Raw genomic sequence first — 23,278 nt, 5'->3', positions numbered from 1 at the left:
AAACCAGCTTGAACATCAGGAAATTCACGCTTCATGTACTGCTGAAGCCTGGCTTAGAGAATTTTGAGCATTACTTTACTAGCGTGTGGAGAAGGCAATGGCACCCCACTCCAGTACTCTTGCCTGGAAAATCCCATGGATGGAGGAGCCTGGAAGGCTGCAGTCCATGGGGTCACGAAGAGTCAGACACGACTGAGCAACTTCACTTTCACTTTTCACTTTCATGGATTGGAGAAGGAAATGGCAACCCACTCCAGCATTCTTGCCTGGAGAATCCCAGGGACAGGGGAGCCTGGTGGGCTGCCGTCTATGGGGTCGCACAGAGTCGGACACGACTGAAGTGACTTAGCAGTTACTAGCATGTGAGATGAGTGCCATTGTGCGGTAGTTTGAGCATTCTTTGGGATTGGAATGAAAACTGACCTTTTCCAGTCCTGTGGCCACTGCTGAGTTTTCCAAATTTGCTGGCATATTGAGTGCAGCACTTTCACAGCATCATCTTTCAAGATTTGAAATAGTTCAACTGGAATTCCATAACCTCCACTAGCTTTGTTCATAGTGATGCTTTCTAAGGCTCACTTGACTTCACATTCCAGGATGTCTGTCTCTTGGTGAGTGATCACACTATCCTGATTATCTTGGTTGTGAAGCTCTTTTTTGTACAGTTCTTGTGTGTATTCTTGCCACCTTTTCTTAATATCTTATGCTTCTGTTAGGTCCATACCATTTCTGTCCTTTATCAAGCCCATCTTTGCATGAAATATTCCCTTGGTATCTCTGATTTTCTTGAAGAGATCTCTAGTCTTTCCCATTCTGTTGTTTTCCTCTATTTCTTTGCATTGATTGCTGAGGAAGGCTTTCTTATCTCTCCTTGCTATTCTTTGGAACTCTGCATTCAGATGCTTATATCTTTCTTTTTCTCCTTTGCTTTTCACTTCTCGTCTTTTCACAGCTATTTGTAAGGCCTCCTCAGACAGCCTTTTTTTTTTTTTTTGCACTTCTTTTCCATGGGGATGATCTTGATCCCTGTCTCCTGTACAGTGTCACGAACCTCCATCCATAGTTCATCAGGCACTCTATCTATCAGATCTAGTCCCTTAAATCTATTTCTCACTTCCACTGTATAATCATAAGGGATTTGATTTAGGTCATACCTGAATGGTCTAGTGGTTTTTCCTACTTTCTTCATTTTAAGTCTGAATTCGGCAATAAAGAGTTCATGATCTGAGCCACAGTCAGCTCTCTGTCTTGTTTTTGCTGACCATATAGAGCTTCTCCATCTTTGGCTGCAAAGAATATAATCAATCTGATTTTGGTGTTGACCATCTGGTGATGTCCATTTGTAGAGTCTTCTCTTGTGTTGTTGGAAGAGAGTGTTTGCTATGACCAGTGCGTTCTCTTGGCAAAACTCTATTAGCCTTTGCCCTGCTTCATTCCATACTCCATGGCCAAATTTGCCTGTTACTCCAGGTGTTTCTTGACTTCCTACTTTTGCATTCCAGTCCCCTATAATGAAAAGGACATCTTTTTTGTATTAGTTCTAAAAGGTCTTGTAGGTCTTCATAGAACCGTTCAACTTCAGCTTCTTCAGCATTACTGGTTTGGACATAGGCTTGGATTACCATGATATTGAATGGTTTGCCTTGGAAACAAACAGAGATCATTCTTTCGTTTTTGAGATTGCATCCAAGTACTGCATTTCGGACTCTTTTGTTGACCATGATGCCTACTCCATTTCTTCTGAGGGATTCCTGCCCACAGTAGTAGATATAATGGTCATCTGAGTTAAATTCACCCATTCCAGTCCATTTTAGTTCGCTGATTCCTAGAATGTCGACGTGCACTCTTGCCATCTCCTGTTTGACCACTTCCAATTTGCCTTGATTCATGGACCTGACATTCAGGTTCCTATGCAATATTGCTCTTTACAGCATCGGACCTTGCGTCTATCACCAGTCACATCCACAACTAATATTGTTTTTGCTTTGGCTCCATCCCTTCGTTCTTTCTGGAGTTATTTCTCCACTGATCTCCAGTAGCATATTGGGCACCTACCAATCTGGGGAGTTCCTCTTTCAGTATCCTATCATTTTGCCTTTTCATACTGTTCATGGGGTTCTCAAGGCAAGAATACTGAAGTGGTTTGCCATTCCCTTCTCCAGTGGACCACATTCTGTCAGACCTCTCCACCATGACCTGCCCGTCTTAGGTGGCCCCACACGGCATGGCTTAGTTTCTTTGAGTTAGACAAGGCTGTGGTCCGTGTGATCAGATTGGCTAGTTTTCTGTGATTATGGTTTCAGTGTCTGCCCTCTGATGCTCTTTCGCAGCACCTACCGTCTTACTTGGGTTTCTCTTACCTTGGACATGGGGTATCTTTTCACGGCTGCTCCAGCAAAGCGCAGCTACTGTTCCTTACCTTGGACGAGGGGTATCTCCTCATGGCTGCCCCTCCTGACCTTGAATGTGGAGTAGCTCCTCCCTGAATTGTATACTTCAAATTGGTGAGCTGTATGGTATGTGAATTATATCACAATAAAGCTGTTACAAAAAAGAAAAAAGAACCATTGACTTCTTGTTTGTTGTTAAATTTCCAGTGGCGAATGCACAAGCTGACAAACATTGGGCACCCAACAAATGTTTGTTGAATTTAAAATATGTGTGTGTGTTGGGTATCTCCAGCTATTGTACATAGATAAACCACACCTATTGAGTCAAAATATGAACCCCTGATTTCTCAAAATTAGGAAGGCCTGTGGAGGAAAATAGACATAAGCTCCATGAAGGCAAGGACATTTTCTTGTCCATTCATCTCTCCCCAACCTTCTTAACAGTACCTAACTTTCTCCATATGTGTTTTTTTTTTTTTTTTAATTTATTTACTTAATGTATTTTTGGTTGCACTGTGTCTTCGTCACTGAGCACAGGCTTTGTGTAGTTGCAGCCAGCAGGGGCTACTCTAGTTTCGGAGCATGGGCTCGAGGGTACGAGGGCTCAGTAGTTGTAATATAGGGGATTATTTGTCCCATGGCATGTGGAATTTAATTCCCTGACCGGGGATCACACCTGGGCCCCCTGCATGGGGAGCATGGAGTCTTGGCCACTGGACCACTGGGGAAGTACCCTACTTTATAAACTTTAAATGTCAGACTAATTATGATTTTCTCAGACATCATGTTGCATCTCAATAGTCATTTCACTCTTTAGGTTGTGTTTGCTCTATAGTTTGTCTCAGCTAATGTTCAGTTGGTAGGATGCAGTTACTCTAATGTATTGTTCCATGATAAGTGTTTATGTGTTAAATTTGAAATTTCACTGTATTACATTTTATTTTCAACTAACAAAAACGGCTCATTAATTCAAATCAGTTAGTTGAAAGTTAATTAAATCAGGGTGCTGAATATGTTCAAACTCAGAAAAAAAGTTGTAAATGAAACATTGCCCAGGAATCCAGTGCAAATATATATACTGGGTGAATCTGACTGCACTGGGACTGGGTAACCCACAAGTGTAATGAATTATGATGAGCAGCTGAAAAAGAACGGTGCTAATAGACATATGATAAGCCTCTAAGAAGTATGTTTTATTAAACTGGCAGTAGAAAACAAATGTACGGTTACAAGCGGGGAAAAGAAAGCAAGAGGGATAAGTTGGGAGATGCAGATTGCCATGTACACACCACTATATATAAAATAGATAACTAATAAGGACCTACTGTATAGCACAGGGAACTCTGCTTAATACTCTAATGACTTATATGGGAAAAGAATCTAAAAAAGAGTAGATACAGGTATGTTGTATATGTATAATGGGTTCACTTTGCTGTACACCTAAAACAAACACAATATTGTAAATTAACTATACTCTAATTTTTACATTTTTTTATACTCTTATGAAAATGTTTAAAAAATAAATTAGATAAACTGGTTGTCTATTTGCCCCTGATTCCCAGTGCATCACGTGTGTTTCATTCCATAGCTTATGAGATTTGGTCAAAACAGTGTCAACTAAATCTGTGAGATTTTAGTCCCTTTTTTTATAATGGCCAATCTGATAACCAAAAAACCTTTTTCTAGAGGAAGAAAAACCCACAAAATAATACTAATATAACTTTGATAAAATTTCTCGCTAAAGATCAAAACTATAAAGCTATACTTTGAAGCTATGCTTTTTATAGCCAAAACAGTGACAAGTCACATTTTTGCCAAAAAGCTTTTAAAGTCAGTCACAATGTTAATGATTAATAGCTCAGTAAGAAAACTAAATAAGATTTTGGCAAAATTCCTTTATCAAAAGATATTGTTGAAAGAAACAGATACTGTTGGACATTGCATAATATCCATGGCATATAAAGTAGACAAACACATTGTCTGGAGTTGCCTAGGGCTGCTAGAGAAAGCCATCCTACTGTGGTAGGTCCTGGAAACCTAGCACACCCTTTTCCCCTCATTTTCATTGATCTGATGAATTAGTTATCTATTTCTGTATAACAAATCACCCCCAAACCTAGCAACTTAAAACAAGAAACATTATCTCTGTTTCTGTGGGTCAGAAATTTGGGACCGCCCTCACCTACCAGAGGTTTAGGTTCAAAGTCCCTCCGAAAGTTACAGTCAAACTATCCAGAGGGGCTGCCGTCTCGTCTGAAGACTTAACTGAGGGAAGGTCTGCTCCATGCTCACTCATGTAATTGTTGGTAGGTCTTGGTTATTCCTGGGCCATTGGATTGAAGCCTCAGTTCCTACTTGGCTGTTTCCCATAGGTCTCCTTCAGTTGCTTGCCATGTGGACCTCTCTTTAGGGCAGCTTACAACATGCCAGCTACCTTCTACCAGAGTGAATGATCCAAGAGAGAAAAGAATGAATCTAGGATAACCAACTTATCCTGATTTTCCTGGGTTTTGCACTGAAATTCATTTATTTGGCTGCACTGGGTCTTAGTTGTGGCATGTGAGATCTAGCTCCCTGACTGAGGATAGAACCAGGGCCCCCTACAATGGGAGCTTGGAGTCATAGCCCCTGAACCACCAGAGAAGTCCCCTACGTTCTTAATATCTCTCTTTGACCACTTTCTTCATTCCCACTGTCACTACCTTGATTCATGGTACTTTCACTTATCCTGATTATTGCAGTGAAGCCCTAATCTGTCTTCCGACCTGCAGTCTTGCTCCAGGTCTTGCCTTACTCCAATCTACCCTCCATACTGCAGCCAGAGTGATTTATCCAAGCCATTAATTTGGTGATGTTACTTTCTTACATAAAATCTTTCAGTAGATCCTCCTGACTCGCAGGATATGTCAAATTCCTTAGCATGCTACAAAAGACACTTTGTGATCTGGCCCCTTTCTCCCTCTCCCTTCCCTGAATGCCACATGTTCTCACTTTTGTGTAAGTTGCCTCCTCTGCCTGAAAAGAGATGCCTCCTCCATCTCACCCCAGCATTTTTTTTTAAGTTTTTTTTTTTTTTTTTTGTGGCTGTGCTGGGTCTCCTCTAGTTGCGCTGATTTGTGGTTACTCTCTAGTTGCCATAAGAGGGCTTCTTATTGCGGTGCCTTCTCTTGTTGAGGAGCATGGGCTCAAGAGCCAGAGCTCAGTGGTTGTGGCGCACGGATTTAGTTGCTCTGGGGACATGTGGGATCTTCCCAGAACAGGGATCATAACCCTGCACTAGGCAAGCAGATTCTTTAACCACTAGACCACCAGGAAAGCCCACCCAGCACTTTTTATTCCTCCTTGCCTTTCAGATTCAAGTCATTCACCACCTTCTCTGGGAAGCCTTCACTGCACTTCTGTTTGCATTCTTACCATCGTTTGTGTATTGTGTAGTTGCACATTGTGTATCTGTTGCTCTCACCAGACTCTGAGTTTCCTGGGGGCAAGAGCTTTAAAGCTTATCTTTTTACTCCCAACTTCTTAGGTGAAACAAACACATAAGAAAGATTGTCAAATGAATGAGTGGAGGCCCAGCCCTTCCAGAGACAGATGGATCAAGGATGACTTTAAGGATAGGATTACCCTCACTCAGATTCACAGTGTGTGCTCAAGGCTGAAAGTGGATTTATTGAAATAAAAAGCAGAAGATATAGGGAACTTCCCTGGTGGTCCAGTGGTTAAGACTCCATGCTTCTGTTTATGTGTGGCTGAATCCCTTCTCTGTGTACCTGAAACTATCACAACATTGTTTGTTAATCAGCTATATCCCAACACAAAATAAAAAGTTAAAAAAATAAAATTAAAAATGCTAAAAAAAATTGCCAAATACTCTTGTACTTCCACTTCAGGGGGCACAGATTCCATCCCTGATCAGGGAGCTAGATCCCACATGTCACATGGCATGGCCAAAAAAAACCCAGAAGATATAGCCCTCGTTCTTGAAGGGTTTTCAGTATCATTTGCAGCAGCAGAAGAAAAAGGTATCTATTATGAAAGGAAACAAGCTAGATATAACTGCTAGCCTATACATGCTATTGAAACTCATAGAAGAAAGACTCTTTCAGGCATGGCCTTACTCAAAGGAAATTCTTGAGGGAAGCTGGACCACAGCTAGGTCAGCTTTGTATTGTAATAAAGGAAGCATAATGTCCAGCACAGGTTAGAAATGGGGTTAGGTGTGGGGAGATGGCTAACTCCCGGTTTTCATTCCTTGGGAGCTTACAGTTTTGAATAAAAGGGAGGCTCAGTAAGAAATAATTGGGATGAAAAGAATCCGTCAGGAAGGAAGAGGACCTGGAGAGATTAATGTAAACTGGGTGGATCTGGAAAGGCTTAATGAGGCTTCCCTGCAGTGTTGGGATAGAAACAGTACCTCTTATGAAAATAATTCAGATATTTAGGACAGGTGATACCACACTACATAAGATGTGAAGCCTCAGGAATGAACTTTTCCAAATGCGGGTCTCTGACTTGCTATTTTCTCTGCTCACTGGACTGCCAATCTTTCCAAACACCTAAGTCTTCTGGACCCCATCAATCACAATGGCATGTCTGGTATGTTTCTTTACATATATTCTGCTGGCCTGCCTGAAGGAAACATGGAGTATAAGTCAGGCCCATTTAACTTTTTCTTTGCTTGGTTTTGGGGGGTTTTGTTTGTTTATTTGGCTGCATTGGATCTTAGTTGCGGCATGCAGGATCATTCGAACTCTTAGTTTCGGCAAGTGGTGTTTAGTTCCCTGACCAGAGCTCCAACCCAGGCCCCCTCCATTGGAAGCACAGAGCCACTGGACCACCAGGAAAGTCCAAGATCCACTCGACTTTGAATCACAAATTAATCCACTCACCGGCTGTGTGATCTTGGGCCAATTAATTAACTATTTTTATCCTCACTTTTCTGGCATGTAAAATGGGGAATAAAAATAATTTCATCATTCGAAGATTACACAAGACCGTACATGTTGCTAATGCTGTTTGCACAATGGATGACAAATGCTAAGTGGCAATAAATGCTAATAATTATTAAAAACAGGAAGTGGATTCAGCTGATATCCAAATGCTCAGGCCTAAGAAAGCCTGTCATTATATAATTGAACCTCGGTAAGTCACTTCTATACAAATCAAGGGTGTTTACCAGCAGAAGCAAAGGTGACGCCATTTTGGAAAACTCCATTCAAGAAAAAAAAAAAAAGCTATGATCTCACCCAGTTTTCCTTGACCATCCCCCAGTGAAGGAAGTGGTGGGTAGAAAGAGAAGGTCTCCCTGTGACCCTGACAGGAAAGGAAGTGGCCCCGGGCATATTGGGTAGGCTAGTGCCCAGGTCACACTGGGTGTCTAGCTCTTCCCCAGTGCCGCCTCCCAAAAGGATCTATCTGGGTTTGCTGAGGGGGGACCCATCCACCCCACCTCCCCAAGATCAGGTCAGAGGCTAAAGAAATGGGACTTTCTGCCTACCAACCCAGTGGCTACAGACATCAGAAACTATGGTTTCAAATTGTCTGCTGGGATTCCCCTGGTGGTCCAGTGTCTAAGACTCCCTGCTTCCAATGCAAGAGCCCTGGGGTTCAATCCCTGGTCAGGCAGCTAAATCCCACATGCTGCATTTAAGACCCAGTGCAGCCAAAGAAACAATTAATAAAGTAATTGTAACTATTTAAAAAAAAATAGTAATGAAGTAGCTCTGTATAACATGAGGCATCAGGAAGAAGTATCACTCCCCCAAATCAAAGGTGTCTTCTGTGTAGAGAGTATTACTAAGGTCACTCAAGTCTCCCTGGGTGAGTTTCAGAGAGCTCTCTTTAAAAAGTCCTGGACAGCTGCAGGGGCAGCTGGGAGAAGGAAGCTCGGCTTTCCGGACTGGTATGTGTGTGCAAGTGGTGGGGGGTGGGGGGCATCAATTTCCTGTTTGGCCATTGTGCTTTGGCTAAAAGGAGAAGGGGCCTTGCTGTTTGCTTTTTAGTTCTTAGGAGAAAGCCATGGGTTTTTTGTTTGTTTGTTTGGTTTTAATTTTTCATTATATATATAAATGTGCTTCCCAGGTGGTGCTAGTGGTAAAGAACCCCTGGGCCAACGAAATAGACATAAGAGATTTGGGTTCCATCCCTGAGTTGGGAAGATACCCTGGAGGAGGGCGTGGCAACCTGCCCCAGTATCTTGCCTGACAAATACCACAGACAGAGGAGCTTGGCGGGCTGCAGTTCATAGAGTCACAGAGTCAGACATGACTGAAGTAACTTGGCACACATATATGTACATATACATAAACACACACATTTAAAATATTTATTCATTTGGCTGCAAACAGTCTTAGTTGTGGCATGGAGGACCTTCAGTCTTTAGTTGCGACATGTGAACTCTTGGTTGCAGCATGTGGGATCCAGTTCCCTGACCAGGGATCAAAGCCAGGTCCCCTGCTTTGGCAGCATGGAGTCTCAGCCACTGGACCACCAAAGAAGTCCTGCCATGTTGTGAACGTGGAGGTCTTGTGTGTGAAGCGAGGAGAATAAGGGGGGCAGCCAACCGTAGCCCCTCCCCCTAACTGGGGCTTCCACCCACTCAGTTGTCACTGATGAATTATCTCTAGAGCTTTTGCATCTTGTAGCTAATGACAGGGGTTAGCTCCTCTTGGTAGCTTAGGGATCCTGTGGGAATCTGTTGAGGCAATAAATCACTACTGGAAATGTGGTTTGTGTAAATTTGGATTTGAATATAATGTTCGCTTAATGTAACCACATGCAAAGAAATGATCATTAGCAATCATTCCTACATGCACTCAAGCATTAAAAAACATTAACCTAAAGGCTACTTTGAGTGCTGAAACTCAGTATGCTTTGGCCACTGCCTCCCTGATCTCTGATTCCTTGCCATCCTTCACCCTACAATCCAGGCCTATGAGAACACTTGCTGCCCCAGGATGTCATAGAGCACAGAAGTGAGTTCTGGACCAAACTGCTGTACCTTTTACAAACTACACGACTATAGACAAGTTATTTTAACTTCTTTGTGCCTCAGTTTCCTTATCTGTAAACAGGGATTGTGGTATCAAGGTTGGTTTTTTTTTTTTTTTTTTTTTTTATGAAGATAAAGATTTCACATGCATCGGGGCAACTAAGCCTATGAGGTTGCAATGATTGAGCCCATGCACCTAGAGCCCGTGCTCTGCAACAGGGGAAGCCGCTGCAGTGAGAAGATGGCTCGACACAACCAGAGAGAGTCCAAGCTCAGCAACAAAGACCCAGCACAACCCCAAAACAAGGTCAAGTGAGCTAAGAACGTAAATCACTAGAACAGTGAAAGTGTTGGTCTCTCAACGTGTCTGACTCTGCGACCTGATGGACTGTAGCCCGCAAGGCTCCTCTGTCCAGGCAAGAATACTGGAATGTGTTGCCATGCCCCTCTCCAGGCGATCTTCCCAACCCAGGGATCAAACTCAGGTCTCTGGCATTGCAGAAAGATTCTTTACCATCTGAGCCACCAGGGAAGCCCCAGAATAGTACCTGACACTTAGTAAATAATATTTATTGGGGTTTCCCTGGTGGTTCAGTAGTTGGTAGTCCACCTTGCAATGCAGGGGACACCAGTTCAATCTCTGGTCTGAATGGATTTCCCCAGGTGCCTGTGTGCCGCATCTACTAAGCCTGCAGTCTGCAACAGGAAAAAGTCACTGTAACAAGAAGCCTGTTCGTCGAAACTAGGAAAAGCCCACATGCAGCAACAAAGACCCAGTGCAGCCAAATAAATAAATTGTTGTTCAGTCACTCAATGAGTCCGCTCTTCATTGGAAGGGCTGATGCTGAAGCTGAAACTCCAGTACTTTGGCCACCTAATGCGTAGAATTGACTCATTTGAAAAGACCCTGATGCTGGGAAAGATTGAAAGCGGAAGGAGAAGGGGACGACAGAGGATGGGATGGTTGGATGGCATCACTGACTCAATGGACATGAGTTTGAGTAAGCTCCAGGAGTTGGTGATGAACAGGGAGGCCTGGCATGCTGCAGTCCATGGGGTCGCAAAGAGTCAGACACCACTGAGCGACTGAACTGAACTGAACTAAAGTCACTTTCAGCATCGGTCCTTCCAATGAATATTCAGGGTTGATTTCCTTTAAGATTGACTGGTTTGATAATAAATAATTATCATTGTTAGGATGTACTTCCACGTGGAGGCCTGAAAAGCTCCTCCTTCTTCCAGACCTTGTTTAAGTGTCATCTGCTCTGTGAAGCCTGCTTAGACCTCCCTGGGGCAGAATTAACATGCCTTCATTAGTTCCACTGCCGTATTTTATATGTCCTTTTATCTGTCCTTTGGTACACTGAACTTCAATCATGCCCAGTTATCTGAATCAAACGTATGGTTTCAAGGCCTGATATAATCCAGAAAAAGAATAGTCACTGTGGGAGAAATTCTTGCTTTTTTAAAGAAGAGATTGTTAACCCACGTGAGTCTGTAACTAGGAAAGTTGAACTGAACGGGTGGAGGAATACTTTTGGGGTAGAGTACTTCCTGGGCTGGGCCTGCCCTATTCCAGATTTGTCAACATCCTTCCTTCCAACTCCTTCCAGCTGCTAACTAGACTGCCCAGAGAAAAATGCACCATACCAGCCTTACCTCTCACCCTGGAGGCCCCAGCTGTGCCCAGCTTCTTTCAGTTCCACAAAAGGATGCCAGGCCTCCCCTACCTCTGCTGTTTCTGCCTCGAGCATTTTCGAGCCCTCTCTTCTCCCTTTTCCTAGCTGTTCTTTAGGCAATCTTTGTCCCCTCCTCCACCCCAAAGGCTTTCTCTTATCTCTCCAAGATGGCTCAAATTATTCTACCAAGTAAAGATCCCTTGGAGTCAGAAATGGCAACCCACTCCAGCATTCATGCCTGCAGAATCCCATGGACAGAGGAGCCTGGTGGGCTACAGTCCATAGGGGTGCAAAAGAGACACGACTGAGCCATTGAGAGAGAGAGGAAAGCAGCCACTCAGACCTTCATATTTCCCCTATCACAACATTTACTACATTTTATTAATATGTTAATTGTTTGCCTGGCTTTTCTGCACAGTTGTAGGTTTCACAAGCTAGGAAATATGCCTGTAAAAGTAGCCCTGGGCACAACCGACCCATAGTTGATGTTTAGTAACTGTTGTTAAGAGTAAAAAGAAAGAAAAGAACAAGTGAACAGAAGGAATGAACATCTGGCAGCTGGCGCCTGCATGCATTCCCTGCCTCGTTAGCTTCCCAAGGGATTCTGTGCAGCTTGGGGCTAAGCAAACAACAAACAAACACTAAAGCCATCTCTCGGGGATAGAAAGAGAGCTGTATGTGTGTAAGTCACTCTGTCGTGTCCAACTCTTGGCAACCCCATGAACTGTAGCCTGCCAGGCTCCCTGTCCATGGAATTCTCCAGGCCAGAATACTGGAGTGGGTAGCCATTCCCTTCTCCAGGGGATTTTTCCAACTCAAGAGTGGAACCCAGGTCTCCCGCTTTGCAGGCGGATTCTTTACTGTCTGAGCCACCGGGGAAGCCACCAGGAAAGCTGAACCTAAAACATTTAAAATTTCAAACTGGAGAGTCTCAGAATATGAATTTTCACCCACTTCCTTCGTAATTCAGACCTACCTAATTTAACATGTTTTCAAGGAAAGAAAGAAAAGAAAGGAAGAAAAGAAAAATATATAGACAAAATACTTCAATGTCATAATGCTGAGTATGATTTTCTCTAAGCCAGGGCTAAGGATACAAGGTCCACGGAGCACCTGAAACGGGGTCAGTCTAAACTGAGATATACTGCAAGTAAAAAATACGTGCTAGATCTGGAAGACTCAGGATGAAAAAAAGAAATGTAAGCTATTGGTTCTCTTCGTTATAAGTTGAAATGATAACACTTTTAATATATTGAATTAAATAAAATGCATTAATTTTAATTTCACTTATTTCTTTTTACTTTTTAAGATGGCTCAGTCGTGCCCAACTTTTTGAAACCCTTTGGACTGTAGTCCACCAGGCTCCTTTGTCCAATGGATTTTTCAGGCAAGAATACTGGAGTGGGTTGCCATGCTCTTCTCCAGACCCAGGGATGGAACCCGCATGTCCTGTATCTCCTGCATTGCAGGCGGATTCTTTATCAGCTGAGCCATCGGGGAAGACCCAAGATGGCTACCAGATAATTTAAAATTGCATTTGTGTGCATGGAGAGGTTAATTCTCAAACTAGGTCAGGTGGCTACCTGTTTTCTGCTCAGATCTGCTTTTCCAGTCCTTTCCTGGTCTATGAAATGCCCTTGAACCCTGGCATTTTCTCTCCACTGCCTTTGGTGTGACCTCTGGGGCTGCGACTTTGGTGTGGCAACAGGTTCTGTGCCCTGTGTCCTGACCTTGGGGCCTATGCGCCCAGTTTGCTCACCAAAGCCCTCACCCTGGCTGGAGCCTGTGACCTGACCGTGCAACTACGTAGTTACCTCTGGCGTAAGGCTTGGTTTTAGTTTAATTTGTTTTTGTTGCATGTGGGAGTTTGGCAAAAAGAAATGAAATCTGTTTTTTCTTTTTCTTTTTGTTTATTTATATGGCTTTGCTGGGTCTTAGTTGTGGCATGCAGGATCACTGGTTTTTTTGTTTTTGTTTAGTTGTGGCATTTGAGATCTAGTTCCCAGACCAGGAATCAAACCCTCATCCCCTGCATTGGAAGGGAGAGTCTTAGCCACTGCCTGGGGAAGTACTGAGATCTATTCTTTCTTTAGGAAGATATTTTGACGTCATCTCTCAGAAAACACCGATAGATGAGAAAATACACCATAAAATGCCTCACGTTGGTCATTGTCAGAAACAACTTGTCAATATGTGCAAACTGTTTTCCCCTCTACTCCCTTAAATTAAGAGAAGGTTAATTCTTCCATGAAGCAACCATTTGGGTGGAGGGCTCGATGGATCAACTGGCCACTCAATTGTCCCAAGTCTTCAGTGTAACTTTTTTGACCACACCAAGAAATCCTCTTACTACAGAGCGGTCAGCTCAATTCTCTGACCTGAATTTTCTTCTATGTAAAGTGAGACTATCTCAATCATGCCAACTTTATTTCTTTGTATTGTTTTTTGTCCTTCAAACTTTTTATTTTATACTAGGGTATGGCCGATTAACAGTGTTGTGATAGTTTCAGGCGAACAGTGAAGGGACTCAGCCGCACACATACATGTATCCATTCTCCCCCAAACTCCTCTCCCATTCAGGCTGCCACATAACATTGAGCAGAGTTCCCTGTGCTGTGCAATAGGAACTTGTTGGTTATCCATTTTAAATATCGCAGTGTGTAGATGTCGATCCCCAGCTCCCTAACTATGCCTTCCCCCAGCAACCATAAGTTCATTTTCTAAGTCTGTCTTTTTTTGTTTTGTAAGTTCGTTTTTAGTATTTCTTTTTGATTCCACATATAAGGGATGTCACAGGATATTTCTTCTTCTCTGTATGACTTACTCCATTCCGTATGACACTGTCTAGGTCCATCCATGTTCCTGCAAATTCAGTCATGCCAACTTTAAAAGTCCATAGGCTTGCCTATGTGAGTTGGAAGGAGAGTTATTCTAAAGAAACACAAACCATCCTCCTCCCCAGAAGTGCCAACTTTTCTGCTTGTCTGTAGTATGCTGTGCTGTGCTGTGCTTAGTTGCGTCTGACTCTTTTCGACCCCATGAACTGCAGGTTCCCAGGCTCGTCTGTCCATGGGATTCTCCAGGCAAGAATACTGGAGTGGGTTGCCATGCCTTCCACCAGGGAATCTCCCCAACCCAGGGATCCGACCCAGGTCTCCTGCATTGCGGGCAGATTCTTTACCAGCTGAGCTACCAGGGAAGCTCTGTCTGTAGTATAGGGGTAGGCAAGTGTTGGTGCTTTATTATTATTTTTAAATATGCTTATTTGGCTGCATCAGGTCTTCACTGTGGCAAGTGGGATTTTTGTTGCAGCCTGTGGGATCTCTCTGTTCTTCGTGTGTGTGTGTGTGTGGTTGCAGCATATGGGATCTAGTTCCTTGACCAGGGATTGAACTCCGGCCCCCTGCATTAGGAGTGTGGAGTCTTAGCCACTGGACAGTGCTTTAGAGCCATGTTACCCTGACTCTGCCTCTTATTAGCAGTGATTTGCGGCAAGTGATTTCACTCCTCTAAGCCTCAGTTTCCTCCTCGATAAATTGGGGATAACATAGTCTAATGGAAAACACCTGGCTCAGAGGAGTTGTTTTTGACCACATTATGCTTGGTGGCTCAGACGATCAAGAATCTGCCTGCAGGCCAGGGTTTGATCCTTGGCTGGAGAGAAGGGGATGGCAACCCACTCCAGTATTCTTGCATGGAGAATCCCATGGATAGAAGAGCCCAGTGGGCTTCTGTCCTTGGAGTTGCAAAGAATTGGACATGACTGAACAGCTAACATTTTCACATTATCCTTTATCATAACCCTGCTGACCTTGGGGAGCCTTATTCCTGCCAGCATGTATGACTGTTGCCTTTGCCTTATCAAGAAATAATAATAATTAGAGACTTCCCTGGTGGTCCAGTGGTTAGGACCCCACACTTCCACTGCAGGGGGCCAGAGTTCAATCCCTTGTCGGGGAACTGAGATTCTCATAAGCCAAGTGCTGTGGCCGGTAAATCATGAATAAATTAATTAAATAATTATATATAAATAGCTTTCCCAACCTTTAGAAAGAAAAATACACGTCACTGATTTAGTTACCTTCTTATTAAGTTAAGACTTAGACTGGTTAATGTCTTACTTTGCCCTTTCATTTCACAGTCAGAGGTCTCGGCTTGCGTGTGTTCTACTGCATTGTAGTTCTTTCTCTCCTTTCTTTCTTTTCTTTTTCTTTTTACAAATATAGTTCTATTTTTTAAGTCTTTATTAAATGTTACAACACTGCTTCTGTTTTATGTTTTGATTTTTTGGCCACAAGACATGTGGGATGTTAGTTCCCCGACTACGGATTCAACCCGCACCCTCTGCATTGGAAAGCAAAGTCTTAAGCACTGAACCACCAGGGAAGTCCCTCTCCTCTCTGCTCTGACACTATAGTGACCCTCAAGACGCTGCTTCAGTCATGACCAGTCAACTGGCAAATCCCTCACCGCCACCATTCTGCCCGACTTCACCACCGTGACACTTGGCACTTACCACTGCTTCTTTGTGGCTCAGATGGTAAAGAATCCGCCTGCAAAACAGGAGACTGGGGTTCAATCCCTGGGTCAGGAAGAGCCTCTGGAGAAGGGAATAGCCACCCACTCCAATATTCTTGCCTGGAGAATCCCATTGGCTATCATCCACGGGGTTGCAAAGAGTTGGACACGACTGAGCAACTAGCCGCCGCCACTGCCACCACTTCTTTGGGTGCTTCCTTCCTCCTGCGGTTCCCAGCACCACGAGAAGTTACCCACCCAGACAGGTCAGGATCCTGACACATTTCCCAGCACCTGGCAGTCTTGTCTCTTTCCTCTAGTTTCTGACCATCCCATCTTTAAATGGTGTGTCACAATTTTTTCTCTCTCCTCAGACCTCCCACCAGTCACCACTGCCCCTCGCCTCTCCCCCATGGGTGACATTCCTTCTCGCTTGCCTGTGGTTACTTCAAAGCCAGCACCTGCAGCCACACCACACTCCCCCAGCTCACAAGCGGAAGCGGCTTCCTATTGAAAGCAGGGCCCTCCACCTTTACCCCTCCTGCCATCTGGGTAACCTTAGAGGGAAAGAACAAGATCATCAGTGATATGCCCTCAGCCTCTCCCACTCCATTACATCCTCCCTGTCAGCATAAAAAAAAAAAGAAAGAAAGAAAGAAAGAAAGAAAAATCTTCTTTGCCCTCACTTCCCCCTCTAACCTTCTCTCTCCTCCTTTATTGTAACCAAAGTTCTTGAAATCAAGCCCGTGCTGTCTGCTTCCTCTTCTTGTTCTCCACTCTGGTTTCGGCCTTAGGGCTCTGCTCAAGACTTCCTGCATGCCATGAATTCTAAGTGCTTTATACAGCTGTGGGATTCCCATCTTAATCACGAGGCTGGTGGCAGCCCTGCCTCTGTAACACCTGTAAGGTGTGGATAACTTCAGTAAATTAGCCAAGGTTCCAAACATCTGGCAGGGGTTTGCAATCAGACCGCTGGGCTCAGAGTCTATGCTCTTGACGGCTGTGCTGTATCGTACCCCTGACACCCCAACTGGACAGTGTCTGTTCTCAGTACTCAGCCTGGTGCCTTGCATGTAGGAGATGGATAAACATGTCTGAATGAGTGAACACATCCTGTCCCCACGGTTCAGGTTCTTACTCTCTCACTCTTAGAATAACCAACCCACAAACAAAGGGTACTTAAAAAGTGAATGGGTTTGGGTTTATGTCTATTTTTCTGAAAGAGACACCATTCTCATGTTTTACGTGAGCATCTAGGTTCCCCCAGAAGTTAATAACCTCTTGATTCATTCATTTTTCTTTTTTAAAAATAATTTTATTTATCTATTTATTGGGGGCCGTGCTGGGTCTTTGTTGCTGCATGGGCTCTTCTCTAGGATAGCCGGGCTATTTTCTAGTTGTGGTGCATGGTCTTCTCATTGCTGTGGCTTCTCTTGGGGAGCACAGGCTCTAGGGCTTGTGGGCTTCAGTAGTTGCGGCTCCCGGGCTCCAGAGCACAGGTTCAGTAGTTGTGGCGCATGGGTTTAGTTGTTCCAAGGCATGTGGGATCTTTCCAGATCAGGGATCGAACCCATGTCTCCTGCATTGGCAAGTGGATTGTTTACCACTGAGCCACCAGGGAAGCCCAATTCGTTCATTTTTCTGTCTTCAGTTTCATTTTCTCCAACCTCCTCCCCCTTATATCCTGTATATCATCATTAGATGACTGGATTATCAGTGTTAGATTCTCTGTTGCTGGTTTAAAAACAAAAAACAAATAACCTCCCTCCACCTGAAAATTCTTGAATGTCTTCCCGGGTGGCTGCCCCTAAGATAATCAAACACTCTGGCCCAACGGCCAAGACTTTGGGTAATCAAACCCCAACACATTTTAGCAGTGCTATCTCCCACTTCTACACAAATCCTCTGTTCCAAACTGAAGTCTTCTTGTAACTTCAAAATTTCTGTTCTAACCCAGCTTTCAGCAATTCATTCAACAATAATGTATTGTGTTCCTGCTCTAAACCAGGCACTATACCTGGAAAGAGGATATAAAGATGAATACAACACAGTCCTTGGACTTTCCTGGCAGGCCAGTGGTTAAGAATCTGCCTTCCACTGCAGGGGACATGGGTTTGATCCCTGGTCAGGGAACTAAGATCCTGCATTCTGTGGGGCAACAAGAGAAGACCACTGGCCACAATGAAGACCTAGCATAGCCAAAATTTAAAAATAATAATGAAAAAATAAAGAATAATTTAAAAACAAACACAGCTTTACCCTTAAGAAATTATCAATCTAATCTGGGTGAGAGATGTGACAACAAAATTCCCCCAAATATTCATGGGAATTATTCCTTCTTGGAGGTGGGATGGAGCTGATAGTAAGGAAGAATTTCTAAGTTAAACATATCTGTATGATATGTTTCTTTAAAAATAAGCATGCATTAATTTTGTAAGCAAGAAAAAGGTAATATTCAGTGAAGATTATAGTTAATTTGGTTTTGAGCATCTAAGTTTCAAAGGAGAATAAACATAACTGCAAAAGAATTAGTAAAATTAAAGAGGAAAGAACAGTCAACCAAATAGAAAAAGGGGCAAAATATTTGAAGAGAATTTCTCAGAAGATGAAACATTTATGGTCCAAAAAATGTGAATATATGAATATACAAATACATGTTCAACCTTATTAATCAGCAAGAAGTACAAATTGAGACCACAGTGAGATTCTATTTGATATCTATCTGAGATACGAAAATTAAGAAATCTGACAAAACCAAGTGTTGAGGATTTGGAACAATAAGATCACCTATACAATGTTGTTGAAACTGTAAATTGGTAAAAACCACTTTGATTAGCAGTTTGGGATTATCTTGTAAAGCTGAAAGTTCACTTAACTTTTGACCCAACAATTTTACTCCTGTATAAATTTGTGCGACTTCCCTGGTGGTCCAGTGGTTAAGAATCTGCCTTAATGGACGTGATGTGGGTTTGATTCCTGGTTAGGGAGCTAAGATTCTACATGCCATGGAGCATTTAAGCCCTCACCACAAATACTGAGCCTGCGCACCACAACTAGAGAGTCCATGCACCAAAAGGAAAGCTCCCACGTGACTCAATGAAGATCCTGCATGCCCCAGCTAAGGCCCAACACAGCCAAGTAAGTAAATAGGCAAGAGAAATTCTTGCACTTGTGCATCAGTGGGTTTTATATGAATATTCTTAGTAGCACATTGGCAATAGCAAAAACTTGCAACAATCTGAATGCTTCTTATCAGTAAAGTGGCTGTGTTAGTTGGAGGTCCCCCAAAGCAGAGACTGGGATGAGGACTTGGGTGCAGGTTATTTATTTGGGAAGTGATCTCTGGCAGAGGAGTGAAAAAGAGGGAGAGAGCTGAGGCAAAGCAGCAGGAAAAGCCAATGTGAGGCATGTGATTCCATAGAGACCGCTGAGAAATATGCAAAATGCCTCCCAGAATTGTCCATCTTAAGGAAAGGAGCCTGGGCATTTATCCCTTGGCTCACATCCCCCATTAGTTGAGGGCTAAGGCTCTTTACTTTCAGTCTCTGCCTGGGAGAGGACTGGGAAGGCTCTTAGGGCTTTTGAGAAGGCGGTAGAGCAGAAATTGGAGAGGCCCCAGGCCTAGCACTTGTGGGGGGCATTGTCAGTAAGTGGGAGGTCCCATGAAACTGGCTACCACATACTTAGCTAAAACCAGATGTGGGCCAAAGGGAAGAACACAGAGCACCAAGAGTGTTTGCTGCCAGCAGCAAAGCAGTATTAGCATATTCACACATTGAAATAGTCTACAGCAGCCACAAAAACTCAGCTACATGCAACAGAGCTGAGATGGATCTTAGCAATAAAACAAGAAGAGTAAAAAAGAAGTCCCAGGACACGCTGCTATATATACAATAGATAAATGAGAAGGATTTACCATATAGCACAGGGAACTATATTCATTATCTTGTAATAACCTATAATGGAATGAGTCTGAAGTTGTATACCTGAAACTAACACAATGTTGTTAATCAACTATAGTTGAATTAAAAAAAAAGAAATCCCAGGATATTAAGTAAGGAATTATATCATTTAAATAAGCAACTATAGTTAATAATACATGTTTTAGGAATATGTGCACATGTTCATACACAAAATTATATACTTATGTCTGTATGTAAATACATTTTCGTTGTTGTTCAGTTGCTAAGTCATGTCTGACTCTTTGTGTCTCCATGCATTGCAGCACACCAGGATCCCCTGTCCTTCACTATCTCATGGAGTTTACTCAAATTCATGTACATTGAGTTGGTGATGCTATCTAACCATCTTATCCTCTGCCATCCCCTTCCCCTTTTGTCTTCAATCTTTCCCGGCATCAGGGTCTTTTATACAAATTTTTGAAAATTAAAATATTTTTTCTTCTGTTTGTTTGAATTCCAACAAAAGAAAAAAATGCAAAAGATTACTAAAAGAACATATAAAGAAATCCTGAAAATTAATGAGAAAAGGCCAATGTACATTCCCACCAACAGTAGAGGAGGGTTCCCTTAAAAAGCAAGACTTTTAACTTTAAATTTTTATAAAGCTGGGATAATTTTTAAAGATAATTTTTTGGGAATTGTCTAGTGGTCCAGTAGTTAGGCCTCCACAGCTTTCACTGCTGAGGGTATGGGTTCAGTCCCTGCTCAGGGAACTAAGGTCCTGCAAGTTGTGTGGTACAGTAAAAAAAAAAATATATATATAGATATATATAGGACTTCTCAGATGACACTTGTGGTAAAGAACCCACCTGCCAATGCAGGAAAAATAAGACAGGTGGGTTTGATCCCTGGGTTGGAAATATCCCCTAGAGAAGGGTATGGCAACCCACTCCAGTACTCTTGCCTGAAGAATCCTATGGACAGAGGAGCCTGGCAGGCTATGGTCCATGGGGTCTCAAAAGAGTTGGACATGACCGAAGTGATTTGGTACATGAGCAAGCATTGATGTATATACATATATATATAATGAAATATTTATTTTTTATATTAATTATTTTTAAGAACAAGAATATGATAAATACAAGATTGAGCAATGTGGTGGAGATCATTCTATAATGTATGGAAATATCAAATCACCATACCAGACACCAGGAAACTAACATAATGTTGTAGGTCAATTATACTTCAAGAAGCCTCCCCCAAAACAAGCAAACAAACTCCAAGCAAAAGAGATTAGATTTGTGCTTGCCAGAGGAGGTGGTACTTGGAGGGGGATGGGGAGGGGGAATGGGATGAAGGTGGTCAAAGTTACCAGCTTTCAACATCCAGTAGCAGGGATGCAATGTACAACATGAGTCATAGAATTTAGCATATAACATACTGAGGTATGTTATATATGAAAGTTAAGGGAGAAATCTTAAGAGTTTTCAGCACAAGGAAAACAATTTTTTTCCTTTTTCTTTTGTAAGGTATCTGTAAGAGATGATGGGTGTTTACAAATCTATTGTGGTTATCATTTCATAATGTATGGAATTCAAATCATTATGCTGTCCACCTAAATGTACAGAAACTTACAGGGATTTGATTACAGAAATTTCCAGAGGACTGGGGGAAACAGACTCTTGGAGGGCACAAACAAAACTTTGTGCATACCAGAACCCAGGGGAAAGGAGCAGTGACCCCCAAAGGGGACAGAGCCAGACCTGCCTGTGAGTGTTTGAGGGTCTCCTGTAGAGGGGTGGTTCGGCAGTGACCCGCTGACTGGGACAGGGGCACTGGCAGCAGCAGTCCTGGGAGATGTGCATTGGCATAAGTTCTCTTGGAGGTCACCATTAGCCCTACCATAGAGGTTGTAGACTCCAGGACTGCATTGCTTCAGGCCAAACAACTAACAAGGAGGGAACACATTCCCACCCATCAGCAGAAAATTGGTTTAAAGATTTACTGAGCATGGCTCTGCCCACCAGAGCAAGACCCAGTTTTCCCCACATTCAGTCCCTCCCATCAGGAAGTTTGCTCAAGCCTATTATCCTCATCCATCAGAGGGCAGACAGAAGAAGCAAGAACTACAAATCCACAGACTCCAAAATGAAAACCACAATCACAGAAAGCTAACCAAAATGATCACATGGATCATAGCCTTGTGTAACTCAGTGAAGCTATAAGCCATGCTGTGAAGGGCCACCCAAGATGGATAGGTTATGGTGGAGAGTTCTGACAAAATGTGGTTCACTGGAGAAGGGGTTGGCAAACCACTCTAGTATTCTTGCCTTGAGAATCCCATGAACAGTATGAGAAAGCAAAAAGATATGACACTGGAAGATGAGACCTCCAGGTCAGTAGATGTTCAATATGCTACTTGGGAAGAGAAGAGAAATAGCTACAGAGAGAATGAAAAGGCTGGGTCAAAGCAGAAATGATGTTCAATTGTGGATGTGTCTGGTGGTAAACAGAGAAGGCAATGGCAACCCACACCAGTACTCTTGCCTGGCAAATCCCATGGACTGAGGAGCCTGGTAGGCTGCAGTCCATGGGGTCGTGAACAGTCAGACACGACTGCGCGACTTCACCTTCACTTTTCACTTTCATATATTGGAGAAGGAAATAGCAACCCACTCCAGTGTTCTTGCCTGGAGGATCCCAGGACAGGGGAGCCTGGTGGGCTACCGTCTCTGGGGTCGCACAGTCAGACATGACTGAAGCGACTTAGCAGCAGCAGCAGCAGCTGGTGGTGAAAGTCTGATGCTGTGAAGAACAATATTGCGTAGGAACCTGGAATGTTAGGTCCATGAATCAAGGTAAATTGGATGTGTCAAGCAGGAGATGGCAAGAGTTAACATCAACATTTTAGGAATCAGTGAACTAAAATGGATGGGAATGGGCAAATTTAATTCAGATGACCATTATATCTACTACTGTGGGGAAGAATACCTTAGAGAAATGGAGTAGCCCTCATAGTCAACAAGAGTCCAAAATGCAGTACTGGGTGCAATCTCAAAAATGACAAAACGATCTCAGTTTGTTTCCAGGGTAAACCATTCAACATCACAATAATCCAAGTCTATAACCCAACCACTGATGCTGAAGAAGTTGAAGCTGAACAGTTCTATGAAGACCTACAAGACCTTCTAGAACTAACACCAGAAAAACATACTCTTTTCATCATAGGGGAGTGGAATGCAAAAGTAGGAAGTCAAAGAGATACCTGGAATAACAGGCAAGTTTGGCTTTCGAGTACAAAATGAAGCAGGGCAAAAGCTAACAGAGTTTTGCCAAGAGAACACGTTGGTCATAACAAACACCCTCTTCCAACAACCTGGGAGACAACTCTACACCTAAACTTACACAGCGCTGCATATCAGTTATATCTCAATAAAACTGAAAGAAAAAGAAAGGTTAAGCGCTGGATTTGGGGGGAGGGTATATGTAAGTTGTCAATTGTAGTTTTTAAGTGGAATAAGTAGCAAAAGATGGTCACACATGAGCAAAAGAATATAGGGTCCCTGACCCATGGATCATATTTAACCTCATCATGTACACCTGAGATCCAAGAACTAGGATTGTATGGTATGAGGTGCCTAATGTACTGATAACACAAAGGTGGGAACTTGAAGACACTCCCTCACACCAGGGAAGGTCAGGGAAGCTTGACCAAAAGGTAGGAATTAATGGGCTTAGAAGAATAAGTAGGAGAAGATTGCCAACCTTGGGAGGAGGCAGGGAGTTTGGGTGAATGTT

The 23,278-nt window shown here is 43.1% G+C and overlaps 1 long non-coding RNA gene across 1 annotated transcript; it reads right to left on the bottom strand.

Moving 5' to 3' along the window:
- Positions 1-688: 688 nt before the first annotated feature.
- LOC147349613 (uncharacterized) lies at positions 689-15,972 on the bottom strand. The gene is made up of 2 exons (XR_015150045.1): positions 15,577-15,972; positions 689-2,541 (listed from the first exon to the last, which is right to left on the bottom strand). It is a non-coding gene; the product is annotated as an uncharacterized LOC147349613 (long non-coding RNA).
- Positions 15,973-23,278: the final 7,306 nt, after the last annotated feature.

This window comes from Bos grunniens, chromosome 21 (genome assembly GCF_055505025.1).
Source record: "Bos grunniens cultivar Pamir isolate PY7600 chromosome 21, Bosgru_T2T1.0, whole genome shotgun sequence".
NCBI lineage: Eukaryota > Metazoa > Chordata > Mammalia > Artiodactyla > Bovidae > Bos > Bos grunniens.
The sequence above is the reverse complement of the archived record's forward strand: the minus strand, read 5'-3'. Positions and strand labels throughout refer to the sequence as shown.